Source organism: Bombina bombina, chromosome 5 (genome assembly GCF_027579735.1).
Source record: "Bombina bombina isolate aBomBom1 chromosome 5, aBomBom1.pri, whole genome shotgun sequence".
Taxonomy (NCBI): Eukaryota; Metazoa; Chordata; class Amphibia; order Anura; family Bombinatoridae; genus Bombina; species Bombina bombina.
The window spans coordinates 724964237-724972268 of record NC_069503.1 but is presented as its reverse complement, the minus strand read 5'-3'; the positions used below and the strand labels follow the sequence as shown (position 1 = coordinate 724972268).

Sequence of the window (8032 nt, the reverse complement as noted above, 5' to 3'; positions counted from 1 at the left end):
GTGAAAAAGAAATCCGGATCTGCACAATCGCTACTATTGCTTGCTGTTCTGCGTAAAGTGATGAGCACTGTGTATGTGCAGTCATAATACTCATAAACAGGTAGCAAAAGAGCAGAGCACACACTTAAGGGGTATGTAAATAGCCTTCAGTGACAGGCTTTGCATAAAGGTCCTCACAGAGGGATAGTACAGGAGTCAGCTTTCAATTAAAATTCTTGTGAAATATATTAAAAAGGTGAGGATTCATGACGAAAACATATCTTTTTAATATTAATGAAATAATCCTTTCCACCATGTTTTTTTTGTTATCTGCCCCTTTAAATATTGAAAAATTGGTTATTAAAGGGACAGCTGCTGTTATCTTAGTGCCCTAGCAACATACTAAGGCTTCTATTTGCAGCCAAAAGTTCCTATGTGCACACATCTGAAGAGACAGCTGAAATGGGAGGGTTAAAGATTTTATTCGGCATCACAGAAGAAGCTTTCAAGAAGTGAAAAAAAAGAAATGAAAACACATGCAGCAAGAAAATGAGATTAATAAACAAACAATGACATCTACTAAACTAAGGTAGGTAAACCTATTACCAAAAATGGTCATTTATTGTGCCTTTTGTGAGAACTTTTACTGTGAGCATGCATGCAAAGCATACTTAAAGGTACAGTCTAGTCAAAACTAGATAGGGCATGTAATTTTAAACAACTTTCCCATTTCCTTTTATCATCAAATTTGCTTTGTTCAATTGGTATTCTTTGTTGAAAGCTAAACCTAGGTAGACTCATATGCTAATTTCTAAACCATTGAACCGCCTCTTATCTCGGTGCATTTTGACAGTTCTTTTTACAGTTAGACACTGCTTGTTCATGTGTGTCATATAGATAACGTTGTGCTCACTCCTGTGTAGTTATTTATGAGTCAGTGCTGATTGGCTAAAATACAAGTCTGTCAAAAGAACTGAAATAAGGGGGCAGTCAGCAGAGGCTTAGATACAAGATAATTACAGAGGTAAAACATGTATTATTATAACTGTTGGATATGCAAAACTGGGGAATGGGTAATAAAGGGATTATCTATCTTTTAAAACAATACAAATTCTGGAGTAGTTTGTCCCTTTAAGTACACAAAATAAACAGTGTGCATGTGAAGCATACTTAAGTACACTGCATGTGCTCAGAGCTGGTATTGCGTGGGAAATGACTCAGCATGCGTCATGTACACAACCGCTGGCTCTCTTCGCAGATACACTTTTTAAAATTAGTGTTTATATGCTCCTTTTAGGAAAGGTAAATTTAAAGTGGATGTAAAGTCACTCATAGTAGACAATCCGAACTGCTGTATCTCTCAAAATTAGTATAAGTTTAAGTCATCGTTTTTTTTTTTTTAAAACTCATTATTTTATAGATTTATATACTTAGTTTGAATTGTCTTGCTCTCTCCCTCCGCCCGCCATTTTGGTCCGCGTTTATTACTTTGATTGACACATCAATAAACTAATGATCGGTCTTACCCCGTGGCGTCCAGCCCCTTTTTCAAAACGTCATTATGACTTTATGCGCATGCGTCTTTTGTATGCGCATGCGTAAACAAACTGCTGTGGTCGCAAGTACACCATAGTTTATCAACGCATGCGCAATTTCGGCGGTAGAGAGTAAACGCATGCGCAAATTCGGAAGTTGATTTGAAATGCATGCGCACAAAAACGGGAGATCGTGAACGCGCTTTGGTAATACGTCAGAGCGGGTGGGACCCCTCTAGACGTTATGCGAGGGAAGGAAAGAAAGGAAGTAATGGATGGGAGGAGCTCCAACTGAAAACGGAGCTAAGTTGAAAAGTAAAATATCATGTTATATTGGGCATATTTTAATATAATAACAATGTGGTATCAATAATATAGTTAATAAGAATCAATATTTATTGGGAATAAGTGTAAAATTTACATTCACTTTAAACAGTGATATATTTTTTCTAGAGCATTTTTGCTAATAAATATGTATTGGAAAAATGCTTCTATTCAAAATAGAAATGCAATGATGCACATTTTGCTGGAATGTCCCTTTAAGATGGCTAACTTGTATTTTAAATTCTGACTCTAAAGCTAAATAATACAGTTTTATAGCGAGGCATTGAATATTTGTTGTGTTCTGGAATAAATTAAATTAATTTACATCAGACTATGTTTAGTATATAATATTGTGTGCAGTGTGGTCTTACCACCACAGAGGGCGCTGCGGCATTTGACTTTGACTGCACTCACTGTCTCACTACCATGAACTTTCTGTGTGCTGCAGACACAAGCCATGTGCATTGTGCAATCAGGTAAGATCAGCCATTAGATTAGATATATAAACCAGAGAATCTCACTAGCTGCACACACACATGTTGTGTATGATTTATTTAGCAGCATTATTAACCCCTTAATGACCACAGCACTTTTCCATTTTCTGTCCGTTTGGGACCAAGGCTATTTTTACATTTTTGCGGTGTTTGTGTTTAGCTGTAATTTTCATCTTACTCATTTACTGTACCCACACATATTATATACCGTTTTTCTCGCCATTAAATGGACTTTCTAAAGATACCATTATTTTCATCATATCTTATAATTTACTATAAAAAAAATTATAAAATATGAGGAAAAAATTGAAAAAAACACACTTTTTCTAACTTTGACCCCCAAAATCTGTTACACATCTACAACCACCAAAAAACAACCATGCTAAATAGTTTCTAAATTTTGTCCTGAGTTTAGAAATACCCAATGTTTACATCTTCTTTGCTTTTTTTGTAAGTTATAGGGCCATAAATACAAGTAGCACTTTGCTATTTCCAAACCATTATTTTTCAAAATTAGCGCTAGTTACATTAGAACACTGATATCTTTCAGGAATCTCTGAATATCCCTTGACATGTATATATATTTTTTTAGTAGACATCCCAAAGTATTGATCTAGGCCCATTTTGGTATATTTCATGCCACCATTTCACCGCCAAATGCGATTAAATACAAAAAATCGTTCACTTTTTTACAAATTTTTTCACAAACTTTTGGTTTCTCACTGAAATTATTTACAAACAGCTTGTGCAATTATGGCTTAAATGGTTGTAAATTCTTCTCTGGGATCCCCTTTGTTCAGAAATAGCAGACATATATGGCTTTGGCGTTGCTTTTTAGTAATTAGAAGGCTGCTAAATGCCACTGCGCACTACACGTATATTATGCCCAGCAGTGAAGGGGTTAATTATGGAGCATGTAGGGAGCTTCTAGGGTTAATTTTAGATTTAGTGTAGTGTAGTAGACAACCCCAAGTATTGATCTAGGCCCATTTTGGTATATTTCATGCCACCATTTCACCGCCAAACGCGATCAAATTAAAAAAAACATTAAATTTTTCACAATTTTAGGTTTCTCACTGAAATCATTTACAAACAGCTTGTGCAATTATGGCACAAATGGTTGTAAATGCTTCTCTGGGATCCCCTTTGTTCAGAAATAGCAGACATATATGGCTTTGGCGTTGCTTTTTGGTAATTAGAAGGCCGCCAAATGCCGCTGCATTTCACACGTGTATTATGGCTAGCAGTGAAGGGGTTAATTATGTAGCTTGTAGGGAGCTTGCAGGGTTAATTTTAGCTTTAGTGTAGAGCTCAGCCTCCCACCTGAAACATGAGACCCCCTGATCTCTCCCAAACAGCTCTCTTCCCTCCCCCACCCCCCAATTGTCCCGGCCATCTTAAGTACTGGCAGAAACTCTGCCAGTACTAAAATAAAAGCTATATTTGGGGTTTTTTTAAAAATTTTTTAGCATATTTACATATGCTGCTGTGTAGGATCCCCCCTTAGCCCCCAGCCTTACTGATCCCCCACCAAAGAGCTCTCTAACCCTCCCCCTCTGCCTTAATGGGCGCCATCTTGGGTACTGGCAGCTGTCTGCCAGTACCCAGTTTAGTGAATAATGTGCCTTTTTTTTTAAATAAAAACCCTTTTCTGCAGTGTAGCTTCCCCCCCCCCCCCAAGATCAACCCCCCACCCCTTCCACATCTTTTAGCTGTTATTTACAGCTTTCAAAAAAGTTAATTCAAGTACTTGATTTTTCTGTAGTGTAGCGGTTCCCTCCCGCTCCCGCCCCGTGCACGCGCCCGCCCGCCGCCCCCCGTGCACGCGCGCGCTCCCGTGCGCGCTCCCGCCCCTCCCGCCCCCGATCCCGCCCCCCTCCACTCCACTGGGCACATCGATGGCCGCCCACCCGCCTCCCAGACTTGCTCCCACCCACCAACGATACCGGCCACCGATGTCCGGTGCAGAGAGGGCCACAGAGTGGCTCTCTCTGCATCGGATGGCCAAGGGGGGTTATTGCAGGATGCCTCCATATCGAGGCATCACTGCAATAACCGGAAAGCAGCTGGAAGCGAGCAGGATCGCTTCCAGCTGCTTTCCACACCGAGGACGTGCAGGGTACGTTCTCAGGCATTAACTGCCTTTTTTTTGAGGACGTACCCTGCACGTCCTCGGTCGTTAAGGGGTTAAAGGGACACTGTACCCAAAAATGTTCTTTCGTGATTCAGTTAGAGCATGCAATTTTAAGTAACTTTCTAATTTACTCCTATTATCAATTTTTCTTCGTTCTCTTGCTATCTTTATATGAAAAAGAAGGCATCTAAGCTTTTTTCTTGGTTCAGCACTCCGGACAGCAGTTTTTGATTGGTGGATGAATTTATCCACCAATCAGCAAGGACAACCTAGGTTGTTCACCAAAAATGGGCCGGCATCTAAACTTACATTCTTGCATTTCAAATAAAGATACCAAGAGAATAAAGAACATTTGATAATAGGAGTAAATTAGAAAGTTGCTTAAAATTGCATGCTCTATCTGAATCACGAAAAAACATTTTTGGGTACAGTGTCCCTTTAAGCCATCTGCTACTGCATTACACAGAACATACAAACACAACTAGTTTTAAATGTTAAAGGGATAATCCAAATACAATTGAAATGTGCATCTTTATTTTTCTGTTTGAAAATGAGCATTTTTGTAATATACAGACATTAGAAAACTCTTTTAGAAAATCTATCACTGTATATGAGAGATTTTACTGTTAAGTGTATGAAATATACAGACATTAGCAAACAAACTGCATCTGCTTGTGACTTTCTGATATATAGCAGTACTAGAAGGGTGGGAGCTGTTATTTATGAATTGATTTGATGTTCAGAAGCCTGGCAGGGGTTAATATTTTGTGTTGTTTTTGGTGTGGGTTACAGTATTTGTGCAGTTAAGAATAACTATGCCCTGCTATGTAGATGCTGACTGGTTAATAATGTAACCCTTGCTTGTTTAATTTGGCCCTAAATTGCAATAGTATTATTCATATGCAAGTGAGCTGTTAGGGTGTTTTATTTAACATGCATTAAAAAATATAGTTAATATTTTTAGGTAATTAGTTATTTTAATCTAATTTTCTTGCTGCAAATGTTTTAATTTACTTTTTGAAAAGTTTCTAATGTGATGCCTATCAAAATCTTTAACGTAAATTAAAAGACTTGCAGCAAGAAACTGAGATTAAAAATCCTTTTCCCTAAAAAATAATCCTTGTTAACAGTCCCTTTAATATCAGTTGCCATTTATTTTGATCTAGGGCAGTGGTTTTCAAACCTGTCCCCAGGCCTCCCCAATAGGCCAGATTTTCAGGATTACCTTGGGTGAGAGCTGGTAAAGTAACCATGTTTACTAATCAGCTGATTATTTCACCTGTGCTCCAGTTCAGATATCCACAAAAAGTGGCCTTTTAGGGAGGTCTGACGACAGGTTTTAAAACCAGTGGTCTAGGGTTACCATTACTCAGCTGGGGGTTTATAATAATTTAGGGCTAGGCCATGAGTCATGAGTAAACTTGATTCATGCTATAGTAAATTTACTGACTCTTTTCAAGTCTATGGAGATGGTAAGTTTACTACAGCACAAGCTTAAAGGTAGATAGTAACTGCTAGAAAAAAGTGTAAGTTGAGGATAGCCTTTTTAAAAAAAAATAGAAACGTATCTCTACTGTGAAACAGTCCTCTTCAGTATAGCTGCTTTAAAAAAAAAAAAAAAAGCTTTACTGAGTGCGGTACATGTAATTCAATGGCATGATTGGGCTCGCTGTGATTAGACAGTGAGTGAGCCTGTGACACACTGTTTGAAAAAGCAGATGCGCTGAAGAAGACTCTTCACAATAGGGGTATCTTTTTATAGAGAAAAATTAGGCATTTAAAAAAGAAAATAAAAAAAGTCTTTTTTTCCTGCCATTTGCTGCCCCTTTAAGTTTACTCATGGCTTGTGATCTAGCCCTTACTGTTTAAAAAAAATAATTTTATTTAGTCCAGTAAAGAGAGACTTTTAACATTGCATTTTGTCTAAGAAAAACAAATTAACTGAAACAAACTTTTAACTGTATAAATATTTAAAATCTGTAAATCTATTTAGGCTTCTATGTACTCATTTGATGAGATTATAAATTTCATGACATTACTTGCATAAGATTACATAATTATCTTTTGGTTTTAATAATCATCTATTTTACCTTAAAGGGCCACTAAACCCAAAATATTTCTTTCATGATTCAGATAGAGAATACAAATTTAAACATTACAATTTACTTCTATTATTTATTTTGTTTTATTTTTTAGATATCCTTAGTTAAAGAAAAAGCAATGCATATGGGTGAGCCAATCACACGAGGCTTCTATGTGCAGCAACCAATCAGCAGCTACTAAGCATATCTAGATATGCTTTTCAGCAAAGAATATCAAGAGAATAAAACAAATGAGATAATAGAAGTAAATTAGAAAGATGTTTACAATTGCATTCTCTTTCTAAATCATGAAAGAAAAAATGTGGGTTTCATGTCCCTTTAACCCCTTAACGACCAAGGACGTACGCCACACGTCCTCAAAAAAAATACAGTTAATGACCGAGGACGTGTGGCGTACGTCCTTGGTCTGGAAAGCAGCTGGAAGCGATCCTGCTCGCTTCCAGCTGCTTTCCGGTTATTGCAGTGATGCCTCAACATCGAGGCATCCTGCAATAACCCCCCTTGGCCATCCGATGCAGAGAGAGCCACTCTGTGGCCCTCTCTGTACCGGACATCGATGGCCGGTTTCGTTGGTGGGTAGGAGCCAGTCTGGGAGGCGGGTGGGCGGCCATCGATGGGCCGTATCATGTGGAGGGGGCGGGATCGTGGGCGGGAACGCCGGGTGCGCGCGTGCACGAGGGTGCGCGCGCGGGGGTAGGAAGCGGGTGGGAACCGCTACACTACAGAAAAGTGATGGGAGAAAAGTGGCAGTGATTGCCAAATATAATTACATATATGTCGATCTAAGAGATCTGGGAGGGGTGGTGGGTTGGTCTTTTGGGGGGGGGCAAGCTACACTACAGAAAATTATTTAAAAAAAATAATAAAAACATATTTTACTATAAACTGGGTACTGGCAGACAGCTGCCAGTACCAAAGATGGCTACTAATAAGTTAGAGGGGGATGGGTAAAGAGTTGTTTGGGGGGTATCAGGGAGGTTGGGGGCTAAGGGGGGATCCTCCAGAGCAGCATATGTAAATATGCCTTTTTTTTTAATTTATTTTTTATCAAGGATAGCTTTTTTTTTTTAGTACTGGCAGACTTTCTGCCAGTACTTAACATGGCGGGGACAATTGTGGGGTGGGGGAGGGAAGAGAGCTGTTTGGGAGGGATCAGGGGGTGTAATGTGTCAGGTGGGAGGCTGATCTCTACACTAAAGCTAAAATTAACCCTGCAAGCTCCCTACATGCTACCTAATTAACCCCTTCACTGCTAGCCATAATACACATGTGATGCACAGCGGCATTTAGCGGCCTTCTAATTACCAAAAAGCAACGCCAAAGCCATGTATGTCTGCTATTTCTCAACAAAGGGGATCCCAGAGAAGCATTTACAACCATTTGTGCCATAATTGCACAAGCTGTTTGTAAATGATTTCAGTGAGAAACCTAAAATTGTGAAAAATTTTACTTTTTTTTTAATTT

General features: G+C 38.8%; 1 long non-coding RNA gene across 1 annotated transcript in view; it reads left to right on the top strand.

The window, feature by feature from the left end:
• Positions 1 to 2281: 2281 nt before the first annotated feature.
• Positions 2282 to 8032, top strand: part of LOC128659492 (uncharacterized) — a 7876-nt gene continuing 2125 nt past the window's right edge. Inside the window, exon 1 of the long non-coding RNA XR_008402405.1 lies at positions 2282 to 2314. This is a non-coding gene — a long non-coding RNA (uncharacterized LOC128659492). The remainder of the gene's footprint in view (positions 2315 to 8032) is intronic.